Here is a 22,307-nt window from a genome sequence, read left to right as displayed (position 1 = left end):
ATATAAGAAATGACAAATGCCAGATTTTTTTTGATGATATAATCTTAGGAACTAACCAGAATTAACACAGAAAATAACATATTCCAACTTTACATCAATTAATGCATGTGATAGTTTGTCATAACATCATAAAATTAATACTTAGTACAGTTGAGGTCTTTGTTTGTTGGGAGGAAACCCATACAGAACAAATGATTAGTAATCTTTCTTGCCTTTGAGATTTGAAAGGTATTACGGAAAAGCATTACAGCTCTTTGTTCCAATTTTATAATAATGTTCCTCTATTACAAAGGAAATCCCATCCCAGATACTTAAAGTCACTGCCTTGATTCCCCTCAAATGATGTACTCATGAGTTTGAGTGAAAGAGCATATAGAAGTTCACGCTTTATTCATTCAGCCTACTTAGCCATATTCCTCTCTCTTACGCTGGTAGCTGAAAAGTGAGTCTAATTTGCTGATGAATACATTTAAGAGTGAGTGATCCATTACATTAACTTTAATGAGCTGCAGCAGGTCACTTGGTTATGGATGGCACCCTGCAAAGGCTACAGTTCAGGGTGATACTAAATCTCTTGACAGTCAGCTTCAGAGCTTTTATGCAGTACTTATAACAAAGACATGGTTACCAACTCCCAGTCACAGGAATGACTAGATTTCATAGCTCCTTGCTATCTGCTGTAGGTTTAGTCCTACAGTTTAAGAGCATAAGTAATTCATAGATTGTATATAACTGGCAGCCACAAGAAAGAACAATAATTTAGAGGTCTTGTAGTTGTAGGGAGGGTGGATTTTTTATGTCTACCATATTTCCTCTGATTTGGTTCAAAGAGCACATTCAAACTTTTGAATTTACCACCTGAAGTCCTAAAAAAACAATTAATGAGTAACAAAGCCTATAGTTGAGTGTAGTATAGCTTATCTTCACTGTAAAAAGGAGAAGATTCACAGAGGGGAATCTCCATAGCAGAATACTCATATTTTTAACGATAAAAGGTGACTAAACTTGCCGGAACCATATGACAGTTGCTTGTACATGTTTGTGTGATTAAAATCTCAAAGCTCTAGAAATGTGGCTGTGTTTATACTGAAAGATGGAATGAGCACCACATTAATATTTCGATATCTCGATATTTATATGACCTTTATAATTTTAAAACTGCATTACCATAAACATATATTGTTACTATGCTTATGTTGCCTCTGTTGTCCATAGAAGAGATGCTGCTTTTGTCTGCATAAAGAGAGCAAAAATGGAGGACAGCTGTCACTTCCCTACCTCTCAGATCTACTCATAATCTTCAGAAAAATGTGCTTAAGACTTCATTTCAGTAACTCCTAACCTATCCTAACGTGATATTTCATCACATCAGTGAGATTACTCATGAGAGCGAACGCTGCAGATCATACCCTTACATAGAGAAGACAGACATCTAGAACAGTGATTCTCAGCCAGGGGTATGCATATCCCTGGGGGTACACAGAGGTCTTCCAGGGGATACATCAACTCATCTAGATATTTGCCTAGTTTTACAACAGGCTACATAAAAAACACTAGCCAAGTCAGTACAAACTAACATTTCATACAGACAATGACTGGTTTATGCTGCTCTATATACCATACACTGAAATGTAAGTACAATATTTATATTCCAATTGATTTATTTTATAATTATATGGTAAAAATAAGAAAGTAAGCAACTTTTCAGTAATAGTGTGCAGTGACACTTCGTATTTTAATGTCTGATTTTGTGAGCAAGCAGTTTTTAAGTGAGGTGAAACTTGGAGTCTGCAAGACAAATCAGACTCCCGAAAGGGGTACAGTCATCTGGAGAGGTTGAGAGCCAGTGTTTGAGGAGACATATCCTTCCCCTGTGATTTACTCTGTATGTTCTAAGGCACTGTAGAATGCAGTAACGATTTTTTGTGATGCTATCAAAAACATTTTGCATTCTTTACATTCTATTTGTTATAAAACCACATTAAAGCAATCGGAAGAAAAGTAGACTTTAGTAATTAACTAGACAATTGAACTGTCTAATATTAACTATCTCTGAACATGAAACCAGAACAAAAATCTTTCATACTGGCAACTAGAGCCAAGATTTTCAAGAGTAACTGCTGTCCCTTGGGTACGGCGAATCGGAGTGAACGCCCCAGGTTTGGGGGGATAAAATCGTGAGGAGGCGGGTGGGGAGGTGAGGTGGGAGGCAGGCAGGTGAGCGGGGTGAGGAGGCAAATGGGGAGGTGAGCAGCAGCTCGGTGGGCAAGGAGGAGCCCCCCTACCAGAACCGCCCCCTAGTGCCTCCTGTCTGCCGGTGGGCTCTGCTGATCAGTATCTCCCCCTCCCTCTCAGTGTCTACCACCTGCCATGGATCAGATGTTTCACGGCATCAGGAAGTGCTGGAGGGGGAGGAGCGAGGGCGCAGCAGTATACTCGGGGGAGGGGTGAAACTGGGCGGGGAAGAGGCAGGATGGAGGCGGGAAGAGGCAGGGTGGGAGGGTGGTGGGGGAGGGAAGAGGTGTGGCGGGGTGGGAAGAAGCAGGATGGGGTGGGGCCTTGGGGGGAAGGGGTGGAGTGGGGGTGGGGCCTGGGCAGAGCTGGGGGGGGGAGCACCCCCCAGCAGATCAGAAACTCAGCACCTATGTCCCAGCCCCCCATGGACGGCTCTGCTAAGTGATTTTGGGTGTCCAACTTGGTACACCATTGGGGGCCTGGTTTTCAGAGGGTGGATGTTCAGCACTTTTTGAACATCAAACCTTTTTAAAGGAGTTTCAAATTGGGCACTCAAAATCATTCAGTTGACTTTGAAAACCTATCCTAGTTTTGGAACCTCTAACATGGGTTTTAGATTAGCTAGTTATTATTCATGTGCATAGATATTTAACAAACAGTTGAATTATTATCTTTGGGTAACATTTGTTTGAATTTTGTCCTTTTCTTTGTGAATTGTCCAGACTTGACCTTATTTTGGCAAAGGTGTACATGTAACTATCCTATGGACTGATGATAAACCATTTGAAGTCTATGGCTCACTGATGAACTGTTTACTCTGACTATTGGCTAAATATTTTTGGTTTGTATTTGGTCACCTAGGTCATTTGTTTCTGCATCCTGACTGGATGACAAACATTTTTAAACAGGATAATAACGAAGAAAGAAATGCAAATAATCAATGGCGAATACGAATACTCTTGTTCACATACAAATACCCTTGTTTGCACATGAATATAGGTTTAATATAAAAAAGAGCCATTCTCTAAACTTTCATGTGAATAGAAACTCATTCACGTGCATGTTTGTGAACAGCGAATAGCAAAAATAGTGAACAAGGCTGAATAAAATAGCAGTTCAGACTTTGAACGAATGTTCGCAAACACTGTTTTGCATCATTCACCCAGTCCTGTAAGCAGCCATCTGTTCAATAACTGATAACAAACATGGAGTTGTTTGGTCGATCAAAGAGACACTAGCTATCTATTTATAGAATTTACATTAAGTTCATGGTGGGTGTAGAGAGTATGCCTATCAACCTTTGGGTTTTTTTAAATTTTACACACCAAAGATGAGGTTTTGTTTAATAAATTATTTAAATACATCGTTGGTTGATATAACTTCTGTAACCATGTGTATGCTATGCACACATGCTTAAAATGAAGATTAGTAGTACCCCCAAGTACATAAAGTTAAAAACATGCTTCAGTGCCTTGCTGGATTAGGCCAGAATGCTCAGCACTTTGCAGGTTTGATTCCCATCTGCTTATGCAAAAAAATTAGCTGTACAAAACAATTAGTAACTAAATATTTTCTAAGCATTTTTTGAAAATTTCTTAAGGTTTTTGATGAAAATTTGAAAAAAAATTGGTGTTTAGTTGTTGAACAGTGAAAAATGTTCAGTTTTCAGTTGCTGAAAATTAAAAACACTTTGGCTTTTGTTTTCTCAACAACAACAACAAAATAATGTTGACAAAACCAGGCCTTTTTTTGTGAAAATTTCCATTTAATCCAAAAACCTTTTTTTTTCTTCTGAAAAATAGGTTCAACCAAAAAAATATTCCATCTAGCTCTACCTTTAACCAATGTTCTAGCTTCCTTCATTTGTGCTCAACGCTTTCAGTGGAAGAAGCAGTAGTCTATGTGTGTTGCTTTGCAAGCTACAGAGATATCAAGTAGTATGAGCAAGGGGATGTGGTTTTCATCTATTGCCATGAAGATTGCCTTTTAGTGCTACTAAGGCCTTGTTGTGTGTTTTGCCTTGGTCTTAAACCCGGTTGCGAAACATCTAGGATGTCGTTTGCAGTGTTGTGGCTGTGTTGGTCCGAGGATATTTGAGAGACAAGGTGGGTGAGGTAATATTTTTTACTGGACCAACTTCTGTAGGATGCAGATGTCACGTCTTTTAAACTTAGTTGTCACTACTGTTTCAATGACTTTTCTTAGATGTGGGAAGAGATGGGCCAACAGTGGAAAGGGATTTTTGGATCCAGTGTAGGCTTTTTGAAGATGGTGACTATTGTATGTTTCAGGGAAGCAGGCAGGTTCACTTTTCTGAAGGAAGCACTGATACTTTCCATTAGTAGTGGACACAGTTCTTTCCTGTGTTTCACCAGCCAGGAGAAGCATAGCTCTGTTTTGCAAGTTGGTGGCTTGAATATTTCTAAAGGCTTAGCAATATTTATGCTACTAAAAGGTGAATCACCTTTGCAAAAGCATTTTCATCCAAGGTTAAAAAAAACCCAAACAAAACCAAACAAACACCTAAAGAAAGGCTTTGTGCAGTTAAACATTAAACAAATTCTTTAAAATAAAATAAAAGGAAGGGGCTTTGTTTCCTTTTCTCCATAGGGTGGGTCTGGCTCCTAGGATTAGGTCATATAGCCAGATCACAGTCCTCTTACAGCCTTTTGAACTCAGTACCTCACCCCAATTGAGCACAGCTACATTTCACTACTGGCTGGGTGGCCTGGCAATCTCGGTTTAGCTAAGTGGCTGTTGTGGAGTTTCCTTTGCCCAGGGACACAGTGTTAACTCTCTCCACCAACCACAGGATTAGGTTCTAAACACCCTGCTAAAGGATTTGTATTGTTCTCTCAGCTGTGAATTCAGTTTAGCTCTACCATCAATTAATTGTTTCACCAACATTTTGAAGTCTGTCTGTGTTTTTGTTCAGTGTCCCTGGCTCCTTTCTGTAATATTTCTCTGGCCTTTTTAAGACCTGATGCTGGGCTAATAATATTGCCTTTGATTATAGCCTTGGTTGTATTCCAGATCATACCTTTGAGTACATTATAGGGGTGTCTGAACCCTGTAGAGTTCAGTTCACAAAGGGGCTTGTGAATTGAACCATACCGTTTAGTCTGTAGGGACTGTTAGTGAACCTGCAAGAACAAGCCTCCCTTTGCTATATATCCAGTCCCTCTCTACACCTGCCAATCATGCCCTCCCTCCTCACAACTTTCACAGCTTCCTTCTAACTTTAGATGTCTTAATGGGGATCCTGGGGCTGTTATGGGGTAGGGAATTGTGTGGGGACAGGAATTCCCATTTATGTGTGGACCATGTTCAGGCCATGTTCACTGAACTTTCAGGAGGATGAGGTATGGGGTGAGACTTACAAAGGTATCAAAAGCTTTGTGCTCCACAGCTGTTTCCAATTTAATGTCAATATTTCACATGGCTTAATACATTTTATTACTGGTATTTATTAAAGAAATTGCTTCGAATTAACTTGTATATTTAGGCTAAGAGGATGTGAATATTTAACAACAGATTGTTTCAAGTGCAAACTGTATGGTCATATTGTTGCAGACCAACTTTTTACCACTAATTTTACTGGGAACACACACACACACACTGCTTTTCCCTGATGAGGAGAATAGATTATGCCAATTGTCAAATTTTGTCACTTATGGATTCTATTAGTTAACAAATGTCTGCCACCTATGTCTCTTATTTAGGTTTTAAAAGAAAATGCATTTTAAAAAAAGTCCCTGTAGATGTGAAGTAAACTTGATAAATGCTTGCTCGCTTTAATGTAGCTTAGGGCTTATCCAAAATCCACTGAAGTCAATGGAAGTCTTTTCACTGGCTTTCATAGGTGCTGGATCAAGCCCTTAATGTCCTGTCCACAGACTGTTTGTTTGAGGAGACACTAAGCCAAAATCTGTTCATGAAGATGCATGGATGTAACTGAAGCTAGAATCTCAGCCAGCATGTTGGACTGGAATTACCCAACCCTGAAAGGAAATAAGACATCTCTTTTTTTCAGTGGACTTTTTTCATTAAGTATCAGTAAGACACATTGACTTGAAGCAAGAACATCCACAAAACAACTGCATCAAAGCAGATATTTTATGTGACTGAGCTTTATATTATATTAATTACATTTAGAAGTTTGTAGAAGACATAGACTATAGAGGACAACTATGAAATCTTGAATCAGATTTCAATTTCAAGATTCAAATGTCAGGGGTTGGATCTGAATTAACTCCTTTGCTTTTTGCTCCTGGGTCAGACCCAAAACTGGAAGGGACCTAGCTTTCTAGGTCTGATTTGATGCCGTCAAAATTTTGAGAGATTTTGGCATAATCTAATCTAAATGCAGTCCTTTGTCAAGTCTTGAATCTGCCTCAAACTCTGTCATGAAACTAATCTGAATCTGCTGACTCAGTCTACTGCCAATTTGTAGGAAATTTAAAAAAAGCTGCCGGAGGAATGTGATTTAATTTTAACACATAGGCTGGGTTAGGTGCTATCTAGATGACTGGATGTCTGGATACAGACATCTTCCTGTGCTGGTCTGACTAGATGAAGGCAAATGCATTCTGTAGAACTCTAGTATCATTCTATAAAGTTCCAACAGTATTTCCCTGATGTACTAATTCACCAACTGCAGGTGACTAGACCCTGAGCAACCCTATCCTTTTAACATATTAGTAAATGAATGACAATTTCTACTTCATAACCCCTTACTCACTTTTCCTTTCTTATGGTCTTTCAAATATAAAACGTGTTTTACTAAAATATTGGTAAAACTACCTGAAACAAAATACCTGTATGTACAACAGATGCAGAAAGGCATCTTGAAATCAATGTATCTTGCAGAAAGGACAGTTTCCATACCTCTTACATTTATATTTTCCCCTGCTTAAGGTCTCTTGACAACATATTTGGCTGTAGGGAGGCACACTATCCATTGCAGAATTAGTCTGGTAAAATCTGTTTCATCCATTTAGACAAATGTATTCTATTAAACAGTGAGATAAATATAAAGTAGTACAGACCATGCAATAAAATTCAGATTGACAGACTTCGTAATGAAAACCTTTAGTAGAACCTGACTACGTGCATTAGACTGTACTCCTGTGCACTTACAATATGCTATAAATGCAGCGTAGGATTGACGCTGAGAACTAGCAACCACTGAGTTGGTCCAAACGCAGTTTACCTTAATAGGAGCGACTTCTTTTTTAAGCAACAGTCTTGCTATCATTGAGTTCAGAAGCATCAGTTTTAGTTAATAAATTAAACATTTTTCAAAATACAGTTCACCATTAATCCCCTTCAGTAAATGCTTCTAAGCTTTCAAAACTTTCAGACTAATGGGCTCAGTGAAAATATGTGCTCCATTAAGAGGAAACGGCACCAACAGCTGACTTGCTTGTGTAGCTTTCAGTTTCATGGCAGACATTCACGAATTTTGGATATTTGTGGGATGTAAGTATTGATGCTTCACCAGCAGTCAGAACAAAGTGACGCACCTGACTTTTTAGGGAGAAGGTGTCTTGGGCTCGCCTTTCAGCACTGGAATCCTACATAAAACAGTTTTGTACACAAAGGAGCCAATCAGCAGCACTGATTGAAGAGTAACATAACCCTTTACTCAGCATCGACCAGTGTCCAAGGAATGTAGGGTAAAAATTTTCAAAACCACCTAGGTGATTTAGGAGCCTAAATGCCATTTTCAAGAGTAATTTAGCCTCCCAAGTCTATTAGACATTGCACATTTCTCCCCATGGTCTCTTACTGGTAGGTATATAATTGTCTTACAGGTTAGTTATGATTACTGTATGATGAAAATAAAGCAAACAACATAACAACAGAAAACTAGTTTACAATGTGAGTGTATTAATATTTAGGGCCTAATCCAAAGCTGACTGAAGTCAATGGAAATGCTCCCATTCATTAACTGGGCTTTGAATCAGTCCTATGGGTGGCAGGGTGTGGCAGTCATGCCTAATGGCTTAAGTCAGGAGCCTGGAACTGGAGCCAGGGTCAGAGTCAGGTGCCAAGCCAAGCGTCACAGCCGGAGTCAGAGCCAAAGGAAGGATGAAGGAACAGGAGTGACGTAGGAAAGCAGGAACCAGGAACAGATGGAGATCTGGGATAAGGACAGGAACAGGCTGGAAGGCAGGAACCAGGAGTAGGCAGGAAGGCAGGGATCAGCAGTCAGGCAAGTAAGCCGGGTGCTAGTAATAACCAGCCAAGAATCTCTCTAGTTGCTCAGACAACTTCCTTTGCCTTCTTCCCAGCCAATCAGTGGAGCTGGATGTTTCCCCCCAATCAGGAGCTTCAGGTGGAGCCCTTTGCATGGTAGAGCTTCACTGGCCCCCTTCTGCACTCATTCAGATTAGTTGGTGGTTGTGGTCTGAGTATCGCCTGGGGACCTGTGGGCCCAGGTTTAAAACCTGCAATCACTCATAACTGGGACTTTAAAACCCAGTCCTGGCCCAGCTGTCAATGACCAACCTGCTAGAATTTTTTGAGGGGGTCAAAAAAGCATGTGGAACAAGGGTGATCCAGTGGATATAGTGTACTTAGATTTTCAGAAAGCCTTTGACAAGGTTCCTCACCGAAGGCTCGTAAGCAAAGTAAGTTGTCATGAGATAAGAGGGAAGGTCCTCTCATGGATTAGTAACTGGTTAAAAGATAGGAAACAAAGGAATTGGAAAATTTTCAGAAAAGGGCAACAAAAATTATTAGAGGCATGGAACAGCTTCCATATGAGGAGCGATTAGTAAAACTGGGACTTTTCAACTTGGAACAGAGTCGACTAATGGGGGATATGATTGAGGTCTATAAAATCATGACTGGTGTGGAGAAAGTAAATAAGGAAGTGTTATTTACTCGTTCTCATAACACAAGAACTAGGGGTCACCAAATGAAATGAAGAGGCAGCAGGTTTAAAACAAACAAAAGGAAGTATTTCTTCACACAACACATCATCAACCTATGGAACTCTTTGCCAGAGGATGTTGTGAAGGTCAAGATGATAACAAGGTTAAAAAAAGAACTAGATAAGTTCCTGGAGGATTGGTTCATCAGAGGCTATTAGCCAGGATGGGCAGGGATGCTGTCCCTAGCCTCTGTTTGCCAGAAGCTGGGAATGGGCGACACTTGACAGCAGATGGATCACTTGATGATTCCTGTTTTGTTCATTTCCTCTGAAGCACCTGGCATTGGCCACTGTTGGAAGATAGGATCCTGGGCTAGATGGACCTCCCACTAAGCTGAGGGGAGAGATAGATACACTGGAGGGTAGGGATAGGGTCCAGAATGACCTAGACAAATTGGAGGATTGGGCCAAAAGAAATCTGATGAGGTTCAACAAGGACAAGTGCAGAGTCCAGCACTTAGGAAGGAAGAATCCCATGCAGTACCACAGGCTGGGGATCTACTGGCTAAGCAGCAGTTCTGCAGAAAAGGACCTGGGGATTACAGTGGACGAGAAGCTGGATATGAGTCAGCAGTGTACCCTCATTGCCAAGAAGGCCAACAGCATATTGGGCTGTATTAGTAGGAGCATTGCCAGCAGATCAGTGATTATTCCCCTCTATTCGACACTGGTGAGGCCACACCTGGAGTATTGAGTCCAGTTTTGGGGCCCCCACTACAGAAGCGATGTGGACAAATTGGAGAGAGTCCACTGGAGGGCAACAAAAATTATTAGGGGGCTGGGGCACATGACTTATGAGGAGAGGCTGAGGGAACTGGGGTTATTTAGTCTGCAGAAGAGAAAAGTGAGGGGGGATTTGATAGCAGCCTTCAACTACCTGAAGGGGGGTTCCAAAGAGGATGGAACCTCAGCTGTTCTCAGTTGTGACAGATGATAGAACAAGAAGCAATGGTCTCAAGTTGCAGTGGGGGAGGTCTAGGCTGGATATTAGAAAACACTCTTTCACTAGGAGGGTGGTGAAGCACTGGAATGGGTTACCTAAGGAGGTGGTGGAATCTCCATCCTTAGAGGTTTTTAAGGCCTGGCTTGAGAAAGCCTCGCTGGGATGATTTAGTTGGTGTTGGTCCTGCTTTGAGCAGGGAGTTGGACTAGATGACCTCCTGAGGTCTCTTCCAACCCTAATATTCTATGATTCTATGACCTTTGGTCTGACCTGGTATGGCCATTCTATGTTTTTTTGTAATGACAAAATTACTCAGACGTTAAGGTCAGAAGGGATGATCGTGATCATCTAATCTGACCTCCTGCACATTGCAGGCCACAGAACCTCACCCATTTACTCCTGTAATAGACCCCTAACCTCTGGCTGAGTTACTAAAGTCTTCAAATCATGGTTTAAAGACTTTAAGTTACAGAGAATCCACCATTTACAGTAGTTTAAATCTGCAAGTGACCCAAATCCAGTGCAGAGGAAAGTGAAAACTCCCAGGGTCTCTGCCAATCTGACCCCGAGGGAAATTCCTTCCCAACCTCAAATATGGTGATCAGTTAAATCCTGAGTATGTGGGCAAGACCCACCAGGCAGATACGTGGGAAAGAATTCTCTGTAGTAACTCAGAGCCCTCCCCATCTAGTGTCCCATCTCTAGCCATTTGGGATTTTTTGCTACTGGCAGTCATGAGTGGGCCTCATGCCATTGTAGGCAGCCCCATCATACCATCCCCTCCATAATTTATCAAGCTCAGTCTTGAGGCCAGTTAGGTTTTCTACTCCCACTGCTCCCCTTGGAAGGCTGTTTCAGAACTTCACTCTTCTGATGATTAGAAACCACCATCAAATTTCAAGCCTAAACTTGTTGATGGCCAGTTTATCTCCATTTATTCTTGTTTCCACAATGGTGCTTAACTTAAATAACTCCTCTCCCTCCCTAGTATTTATCCCTCTTCCGTATTTATAGAGAGCAATCATATATCCCCTCAGCCTTCTTTTGGTTAGGCTAAACAAGCCAAGCAATTTGAGTCTCCTCTCATACTTAAGTGGGAACTGAATAAATGAAAAAAAAAATGCTACTTTTTGATTTTCTTATTTTGTCAAAAAATATTTATGAAAACTTTCAAGTCTGGAAAAAGGCCATTTTTCTATTAAAAGCCATTACATAGTTTTGATGAGCAGTAGTAACATTTTTATCATATTTCATATCACCTGCAGATCTGACACTGACTGTAACAGAACTACAAGAACTTGTTTGCCATATATAATAGGAACAAGAGCCCTTTTAGTGGATTTTTATTATATTACAAAAAATTATGAATAACAGTCAAAGTGCTTGATCTTCCATTGTTTCACAGGCCTAGTGGAAGTTGGAGTATGCAAGAAAAACTGCTAATCAGCAAGATCTCAGATGGAATCCTGGCCCCATTGATGTCAACAGAAGTTTGTCATTGAATGCTGGGGGTCAGGATTTCACCCTTTCTGCCTGCTATCTGAGTTCTTGTACATAACTGGGGTACAAAAGAATATGAAGAATGATTGCAGAGCCATGAAAGACCAGTAGCACCATGTAGCTCCAACACCTGGGAGAATATTTAAGATTTCTGAAGCACTGTATGATGATCTAAAGAATCAATGATTCAACAAATAGCACATTTGTAGTTATGCTTGCTGCTGAAGTTTGGCTTGATGTTGAGTTGTATATTCATCTGTGGCTATAAATAAAGTTATTGCCTTATTGAAAGAGATTCTGGAATATTTTTAGTAATTAATCAACCAGCTAACTGTTCAATAAAAATGCTCCTTTCATTTGTATCTAAAGATACAATCTAAAGATGCCAAAGCAGTTTACTAACAATGAATTACATTTCAAAACCCCATTGTGAGTTGGATTGCCTATTATTGTACCTATGTAACAGATGGATAAAAACTGAACCACAGCAAGATTAAGTAACTTGACCAGTGTATCAATGAATTAGTAGCAGAGCCAGCAATAGAATCCAGATGTACAATTCTGGCTCCACTGAAGTAAATGAAAAAGCTCCCAATAACTTTAATGGGGCCAGGATCTCACCCCAGGAGTCCTGACTCTTCTTTCCTTGTGGTTACCAATTAACATTCTCCGATACAGCACAGACAGCAACCTAATCAGTCTTAATTATGTATATCAAAATGAATGCACTTGGTGAGACCCAAATATCACAGGTATGGAGGGAAATAAAGTGCAGAATAGTTGACAGAATTACACAAAATATTCATTAACTTCTTGTCTTGGGGTTTCCTTGATTCAGAACTGGAACTGTTGTAGTAGTTGTCTTAGAACATTTGACCCAGCCTATGGCTGTATTAATGTTGAACATCTAATAATAAAGTTCTTCTACCCTCTACTGTAATAATGAATTCATATGTTGTGTTCTTCTTGCCTTCTACAACTGACAAAATGGTGGAGGAGGATATGGCTCTGTCACAAGGAGGACACTAACAACTGGTTACTTCTGGCAGCAGGCAGTGCTCTCAACCCATCCACAATAGTGATGGAAAACCGATATGTTGCCCTGGCAACGAGTGATGAGGAATCACCCCCAAAGGTTGAAGAGGAGAAGGCTGGGATGATCACAGACTCCACTCCCAGGAGGAAACATAAGGTAGGGGTAGTTAGTGACTCTCTTCTGAGTGAGACAGAGGCACCCATCTGTCACCCTGATATGGCATCCCGGGAGGTATGCTGCCTGCCAGGGGCCTGTATCTGAGACATTACAGAGGAATTGTCGAGGATCATCTGGCCCTCTGACTACTACCCCAGGCTGCTCATCCACATGGGCACTAATGATACTGTGAGGTATGACCCTCAGCAGATCAGAAGTGATTACAGGGCTCTGGGAGTAAGGGTGAGGGAGTTTGGAGTGCAGGTGGGGTTCTCTTCGATCCTTCAGGTCCAGGGTAGGGGCCTAGGCAGAGGCAGATGCATCCTGGAGGTGAATGCCTGGCTGCCAGGATTGGTGTCGCAAGGAGGGCTTCGGCTTCCTTGACCATGGGATGCTGTTCCAGGAATAAGGTCTGCTAAGCAAAGATAGGGTCCACCTATTGAGGAAGGGGAAGAGCCTATTTGGATAGAGACTGGCTAACCTAGTGAGGAGGGCTTTAAACTAGGTTTGAAGGGGGCAGGTGACCAAAGCCCACAGGTAAGTCAAGAACATGGAGACCTGAGAGATGCTTTGGAATTTGGGGGGAGCATGGGCTATTATAGCAGAGATAAAGGAGAGACAAGACAGAACTGGGGAGGAGGAAATCAAATGAGTATCATAGATGTCTGTATACTAATGTGAGAAGTATGGGGAATAAGCAGGAAGAACTTGAAATGCTAGTAAATAAACATAACTATGACATAATTGGCATCACAGAGACCTGGTGGGATAATATGCATGACTGTAATATTGGTATAGAAGGGTACAGCTTGCTCAGGAAGGACCGGCAGGGAAAAAGCGAAGAGGTGTTGCCTTATATATTAAACATTTATAGTGGAAATAGGAGACAGACTCATTGAAAGTCTCTGGGTAAGGATAAAAGGGGTAAAAAACAAGGGTGATGTAATGGTAGGGATCTACTACAGACCACCTAACCAGGAAGAAGAGGTGGATGAGGCTTTTTTTAAACTAACAAAATCATCCAAAGCACAGGACTTGGTGGTGATGGGGGACTTCAACTACCCAGACATCTGTTGGGAAAATAACACAGCAGGGCACAGATTATTCAATAAGTTCTTGGAATGTACTGGAGACAATTTTTTGTTCCAGAAGGTGGAGACAGCTACTAGGGGAGATGCTGTTCTAGATTTGATTTTCACAAATAGGGAGGAACTGGTTGAAAATTTGAAAGTGGAAGGCAGCTTGGGTGAAAGTGATCATGAAATGATAGAGTTCATGATTCTAAGGAATGGTAGGAGGGACAGCAGCAAAATAAAGACAATAGATTTCAAGAAGGCAGACTTTAGCAAACTCAGGGAGTTGGTAGCTAAGATCCCATGGGAAGCAAGTCTAAGGGAAAAAACAACAAAAGACAGTTCACAGTTTTTCAAAGAGACATTATCAAGGGCACAATATCAATGTATCCCACTGTGTAGGAAAGATAGGAAGTATGGCAAGACACCCCTTGGCTTAACAGGAGATCTTCAATGATCTAAAAATCAAAATAGAGACCTACAAAAAGTAGAAACTAGTTCAAATTACAAAGGATGAATATAAACAAATAATACAAGTATGTAAGGACAAACTTAGAAAGGCCTCAGCACAGAACGAGATCAAACTAGTGAGAGACATAAAGGGTAACAAGAAAACGTACAAATACATTAGAAGCAAGAAGAAGACAAGAGTAGGATAGGCCCGTTACTCAAGGAGGGGAGGAAAATAACAACAGAAAATGTGGAAGTGGCAGAGGTGCTTAATGACTTCTTTGTTTCGGTTTTCACCAAGAAGGTTGGTGATGATTGGACGTTTAACGTAGTGAATGCCAGTGAAAATGCAGTAGGATCAGAAGCAGCTAAAATAGGAAAATAACAAGTTAAAAATTACTTGGACAAATTAGTTGTCTTCAATTCACCAGTGCCTGATGAAATGCATCCTCGAATAATCAAGAAGCTGACTGAGGAGATATCTGAGCCATTAGCGATTATCTTTGAAAAGTCATGGAAGACTGGAGAGATTCCAGAAGACTGGAAAAGGGCAAATATAGTGCCAATCTATAAAAAGGGAAATAAGGACAACCCAAGGAATTACTGACTAGTCAGCTTAACTTCTGTACCCAGAAAGATAATGGAGCAAATAATTCAGCAATTTGCAAACATCTAGAAGATAAAAAGGTGATAAGTAACAGTTAGCATGGATTTTTCAAGAGCAAATCGTGTCAAACCAACCTGATCGCTTTCTTTAACAGGGTAACAAGCCTTATGTATGGGGGGAAGCAGTAGACGTGGTATATCTTGACTTCAATAAAGCTTTTAATACTGTCTCACATGAACTTCTCATAAACAAACTAGGTAAATACAACCTAGATGGAGCTACCCATTCCAGGCAGTAGTTATCAGTGTTTCACAGTCATGCTGGAAAGGCATAATGAGTGGGGTCCCACAGGGATCAGTTCTGGGTCTGGTTCTGTTCAATATCTTCATCAGTGATTTAGATTATGGCATAGAGAGTACATAATATGGGTCCAAAGGACTGAGAGGTAGCAAAGTGTAGTGAAATCATATAATCAAAAAGGATGAGCATGGTAGGAGATATGTAACTAGGTTGGGAGCCTATTTAGAAAGCAACAAGATTCTTTCTTTCACACAATTTTTGTTTCAATGGGACTTTTTGTGGGTATTGTTTTGCTTATTAAACATCCAATGCCACACTCTTTTAATCTGTTTGATTACCTAACAGTTAAGCTTATTGCTTAAATTGTTCACATTGCCTCCTGTATTAAATTGGAAATATGGATACAGCAGCCTCATCTCCAATTTTAATACTTTTTCTTTCTAGTCTAAAACTTTGGTCTGCTGTAAAGTTTAGCAACCTGCTGTTTTTGTATTTTTGTCATTCTAAAGTGATCCAAACCTCTATTCTGTGCCATGTTTTATATTTATTTATATGTCTCTGCTACACATTTATCCCAAAGACTATTTTTTACAACCAGTGTATTTGGATTGAAGTGTTTGGGAAACTCCATTTGAGATAACAGGATTTCTGCATATCATTTTCTATTAATAAGATGACAAACTTTATATGAGCTTATATTGTCCAGGAGATAGGTGGACAGTACAAGATGTCCATTTCCCGGGAAAGTCTGGGACTGGGAATTTACCGGTGTTGCTCTGCAGTATAATTCAAGAGTGGCTATAGCACTCACATACTACTATAACTGGGAGTAATTTACATGCTGGAGGCTGTGTGTAAGACCAGGAGGGGTAACTCTCACAACTCTTTACCCATTTTCTTATTAGTTCACACATCCTATAAATATATTCACAATGACTCATGCCAGCCCTCCTTTCAAGAGTTCTGAATTTCACCCTATACACTTTAAAAGTAATTTGAAGTCTTTGTAAAACAGCTTTCTTAAATTCAGAATATATCACAGCTTCCTGAACTGGAATTTCATTAAATACATCCAAAGCTTTACTATACTATACTATACTATACTATACTGATTACTTTGCAATCAGTGTGAGGACTTCCTTGTCCTCAGGAATCTTACGAACTTCACATAGTTTTTCAAAAGCAGTGAAGTATTCCTCAATCCAGTCTGTCTCCTTGTATGCAGGATGCAGCGAGTTCCTCGAGTGGTGGGAGATGTTGGTGCCTCTGGGATTTCCCCATGTTTTTCTCTCAGTTCCAGATTGTATTTTCTCTCCTTCTCCTCAGCCTCTCTGTCTTTCTGCTCCATGGCTCTCTTATGGGCTTCAGCTTCTTGTTGTTTCAGCTCCATGGCTTTCCTATGGGCAGCTTCTTCAGCTTCCAGTGCAGTGGCTGTTTCTTTCAGTCTCATTTCTGCCTGCCTCTTCTGGTATTGGTGTTCTCTCTCTCTTTCTTCTGTCTCCAATCTGGCCAGCTCTAACTTTGCAGGTTCACTGGTGCTCATTTTTATGCTCTACTGTTTCTATTTCCCTTGCCCAAAATAAGCAAACAGAAAACAACACACTGTAACCCCTTTGACTGTTTCCAGATACCACACTTGAGACTCACTTAAAATCGCTATACCAGTGCTTAAAGTGTAAACTTCACTTAAAGTAACAAGTTGTGCATATACTCAGTCTGGACTGATGAACAGCTGTGTCCCCTCAGTTCTCCAACCTGGGGTGCCTTTTACCTTGTTTCGCTGTGAGAGTTACCCCTCCTGGTCTTACACACAGCCTCCAGCATGTAAATTACTCCCAGTTATAGTAGTATGTGAGTGCTATAGCCACTCTTGAATTATACTGCAGAGCAACACCGGTAAATTCCCAGTCCCAGACTTTCCCGGGAAATGGACATCTTGTACTGTCCACCTATCTCCTGGACAATATAAGCTCATATAAAGTCTGTCATCTTATTAATAGAAAATGATATGCAGAAATCCTGTTATCTCAAATGGAGTTTCCCAAACACTTCAATCCAAATACACTGGTTTAGATAAACCAGTAAAACAAGTTCATTAGCTACAAGAGATAGATTTTAAGTGATTCCCAGTAATGAGGCATAAAAGTCAGTTACAAGAAAATAAAAGTAAAACTCAACTAATATCTAACTTAACCGCTACGTGAATTCAAAGCAAAGGTCTCTCTCACCACATGGTACAGAAGTCATACTGTCTGAGTTTCTTTCAGTCAGGATCCCTCCCCCAGTCCAATGCTGCTTCCTTGTTCTTCACGTATTGTGAATGCCATGGGGAGAGAGAAAGGGAGAGATAATTTGGGGTGTTTGCCCTCCTTCCTTATAATTCTTTCTCTTGAGAATCATTTCCAGCTGAGGTTCAGGAGACAGAAAGTCTGTGTGGATGGGAACCACCAACCGTTTCTTTGTCAAGATATAGATTTTTGTTCACATCTTCTTTTCTCCCAAAGAATGGCCACTTAACCAGGTGATGGTCCATTTGATTTTGTTGACACCTGGCTGAGGAATTGGCTAGCCTTTTGTCTCTGGGGAACTGGTTTGCGGCTGCTCCTCCAGACTTGGAACATGTCTTAGTACTAGCATATATAGGAATCTTATAACTTTACGTGCAATGTTGCCGCACATATTTTACCAGGACAATAATGGTCAGCAAATTATCATTTTTCAAATGATACCTCACAAGGCATACTTTGTACAAAAATTATTATAGTCTTATAAAAGGGGTGAATATAGGAGTACAAAATGTCAAATGCTCATTGATAGTTCTCCTGTGAAGACGACACATTCAAAATTCATCTGCTTTTCCTCTCAATATCCCCTCACTTCGAGGCCATGCCAATGAAGCACTACCACCACTCACTCACTAAATTCCTTCCAGAGAAGCTATGTAAAACTTGCCTTAGAAGGATTAGAATTTATCAGTAAATGTCGATTTTACCACACACGCACAAACAGACAAAAAAGAATTGATAATAATCTAAATTTACAAACAGGCAAAGTAAGACAAATGCTGTTTGAGAATTTATTAGAAGCTGATTTAAGGATATTTAATGCTTTGTAAATTTTGACATGTGATGTTGACAATTTGTTTGAATGGTTATAAAGCTTTAACTATTTGAACCTCAATGTCTACTGTCATTAAATAATTATAGTGACCCCCTCAAAATTTCCCACAACTGTGACATTTTAAACAAACAAAAATTGAAAAAAATGCTTAAAATAAAATTGATGTTATCCATCATAATTATATTAGAAAAACCCTAATTCCGACAAACCTATATATAACACCACTATAAAGATATGTGTACTCTGAAGCAGTGACCCTGAAAAAAAAGATTTCAGAGTCCTGGTGGATAATCAGCTGAACATGAGCTCCCACTGTGACATTGTGGCCCAAAGAACTAATGTGATCCTGGGATGTATAAACAGGGGAATCTTGAGTAGGAGTAGTGAGATTTTACCTCTATATTTGGCACTGGTACTACTGCTTCTGAAATACTGTGTCCAGTTCTGGTACCTACAATTCAAGATGTACATTGATAAAATGGAGAGGGTTCAGAGAAGAGTCATGAGAATGATTAAAGGATTAGAGAACATGCCTGAAAGTGATAGAGTCAAACAGCTCAATCTACTTAGCTTAAAAAAAAAAAAAGGTTAAGGATTAACTTGATTACAGTCTATAAATTTCTACATTTGGAACAAATATTTAATAATGGACTATTCAATCTAGCAGATATAGGGTATAACACGATCCAGTGGTTGGAAGTTGAAATTGGACAAATTCAGCCTGGATATAAGTCTGAATTTTTCATGGTGAAAGTAATTAACCATTGGGACAATTTACCAAAGGCCATGGTAGATTCTCTATCACTGACAATTTTTAAATCAAGATTGGATGTTTTCCTAAATGATAAGCTCTAGGAATTATTTGGTGGAAGTTCAATAGCCTGTGTTATACAGGAAGTTAGACTAGACGATCACAAATGGTGTCTTCTGGCATTGGAATTTATGAAAACCATGGTAAAAAGCCAAATAGAAAGAACTGAGGTGGGTTTTTTTTTATTATTCTACTAAAGATCCCTGTTCAGTGTTTGAAGAAAACACATTTTGCGGTTCTTCATTATTGTCATGTTACACAATGTCAGAAGTTGACTCATTTAAACCAGCATAAATAAAAGGAATATAAAACTTTTCTAACTGATCTAACTTTGAGTTAATTAGCCCACAGAATGGCCTGAATGAAAGGAATGTTTCACCACATTACAAACCACAATGAAGATTGAGAGAGAATAACGAGGTGCAGGTCTGCTAATTAATTTATGCAATGGGATGTGAAGCTGAAAATATTCATAATGCATCTTTACTGAAGGAGCTAGGAATAACTGTGATACTATTGTTAAGGAGGTTGATGAGCTTTTCATTACCAAAAGGAATGTAATCCATGAATGGGTGTGCTTCGCTCAAGAAAGGTGCAAAGGCCCAAGAAAAATATCTAAGTCTTTCTAAAGGTCTTATATGAACATACAGACATTGTGATTTTGGTATCGGGAAGGAAGAAGGTATAAGCGATTGTCTACAAGTTGGGATTGTAATCAAGGAATTTATATAAAAATGACAGTGAATGTCTGAGATAAATCTGGAATGGCTGTGCAACTGACACAGCAGTCTGAGCTACTGCAAATACAAATCACATGCAAGAATGTAGTAGAAGCAGCAAAGTAACACTCCCATGGACACAAGAGAAGCATCAAACAAATATGTAGTATTGTCCACCCTAGGTGTTCAAAAATCATGAGTCAGCCTCTCCCCTCCCCCCACACAAAATGATTAGCACCGGATTAATCAGCAGTCCCAAGCTGTCACCCTCGTATGCCCTTGGACTCAGCAGGCTGGGTCGAGCAGCACCTCCAAGCTGTCACCCTCATATGCCATGGGCACCGCACTGGAATAGAGTACGCCTGAGCAGGCTGGGTCGAGCAGCACTTTCAATCTGCCACCCTCCTATGTCCCAGGTTCAGCATGTCCCCATTCTCACTTTCATGTTACAATTGCTCTGGTAGTAACCCACTTGATGAGCAAACCCCACACGATTTTTGGGCGCTGCAAGGATCTTTTAGCTTAGGTACAAGGAGCGTTGCTGCAGGGCGAATGCGGAAACCAAAAAACACCCACAAGGGGGGGGGAGAGAGAGAGAGAGAGAAGCAACCAGCTTAATCATGAAAGTTATTTATTGCCGGGTAATAACCATAGGGGAGCCAAATAAACAGAACAGTTATAATATTAAATCTAACAAACTTGATTACAAAAGTCAGGTTTAGAAAACTATAACTGATCACAAAAGTCAGGGTCAGAAGGCTATACTGAGAGAGAGAGAGAGAGAGGGAGAGGGAGCACGGGTGCTGGGTTCTCACTGCTCCGTGAAGCTTGAATTGGTCGGGGTTCCCAGGTGGTGGTGGTAGCTGAGGGTCCAGAGTGCTGGAGACAGGCAGAGCCCCAGCACAATCAGTCAGGAGAAGATGAAGTCCCAATGGAACTGATGCAGATTTTGGATCCAAGCATCAGAACCCTTACTTTAGCATAGGTAGGGGTTTTTGTAGAGAAACAACAATGGTTCAAAGGAGAACTCTAGATTTGTTTACGTGTAAACAAGGGAGTACACCAAAGTTGTTTTGTTCAGGCCAGGGCCGTCCCTACCCATTTACAAAGTACGCAGCTGCGTAGGGCACCAGGAAATTTGGGGCAGCACATTTCCTGGTGCCCTGCGCAGCTGCGTGTTGCTCCAGCCCCTGCTCCGCCTCTTCCCCATGGCCCTCGCCCCTGCTCCGCCCCAGGCCCGCCTCTTCCCACCCCTAGTCCGCCCCAGCCCCGCCCCCACTCCCCTGAGGACTGCAGCAGGGCTGGGCCTGTACTCACCAGCAGCGAGAAGTGCAGCGACCTGGCCCCAGCCGTGCCACCAGTGAGTGCTGGGGGACGGTTCCCCCCTGTCCCCCAAGCCATCCCCCCCACAGGGGGGGGGTGGCTGAGTAGGGTCCCAGAATAGCTAGGGATGGCCCTGGTTCAGGCTAGACCATGGGAGCTGATCATTCCTGGCTTTGGGCGGTGTTCCTCGGAGGGAGCTCATAATGCAATTAGGGAGCTTTGCTATTTTGGATACCAACAAAGGATTTATTACTAGTATTGGTCTGATAACTACTGAGCTGGGTGTGTGCAGGCGTGGGTTCATTAACATCTGGAGAAGAGATCCCCCATCATGCAGTGCTTCCCTGCTCTTCTGGTCCCAGAGTTCCGTGCAGTTCTTGCCTTGGAATCTCTGTTCTCCATTCTGTATACTAATGAAAATGCCTCCTTGTCCCAAATGAGGCTAGGGGAGTTTCCTTAATCCTGTCAGCCCTATCCCAGGGGTTTAGGCATGTCTCCCACTGCCTTTTCATTGCCTTTTGTAAGTCTTTCTTCTGATTGGTTTTGGTTCAAGCAGAGGCTGGGGTGGGGAAGGTCTTTCGTGAGTCAGATAGGCTGGGTACTGCACCCTGGTTTCCCAAGAACACAGAACTGCTAGGTAACAACCTACTTCCTTCCCCTGTGCCCCATCTGATCCTCACAACTTTTGTATCACCACAAGATACTGCTTTTGTCACATCTCATGCAGCACCACAAGAGCACCAGATATCTTCCTAAAGAAACTGAATGAAATTCTGCAAGGCCTAGAAGTGGCAACCTACCTGTGAGTGACTGTCAGAGCCTCTGAAGAGGTCAGGGGCTCAATCTACCACTGACAGGCTCCACAAGGGTAGGGTGACCAGACATCCCGATTTTATTGGGACTGTCCCGATATTTCCTTGTTTGAACAAACAAGGAAATGCTCCAGAGCCCAGAAGTGCTCGCGCCCCCCCGCCCCAACTCCGACCCCTCCTCCCCCGAGTGGCTCCCTCCCCGAATCCCTGCCTCTTCCCCCGGCTCACCATTCCTCCTCCCTCCACAAGCGCTGGAGGGAGGCCCCGGAGATGCAGGGGAAG

Source organism: Malaclemys terrapin, chromosome 2 (genome assembly GCF_027887155.1).
Source record: "Malaclemys terrapin pileata isolate rMalTer1 chromosome 2, rMalTer1.hap1, whole genome shotgun sequence".
Lineage (NCBI taxonomy): Eukaryota > Metazoa > Chordata > Testudines > Emydidae > Malaclemys > Malaclemys terrapin.
The sequence above is the reverse complement of the archived record's forward strand: the minus strand, read 5'-3'. Positions refer to the sequence as shown.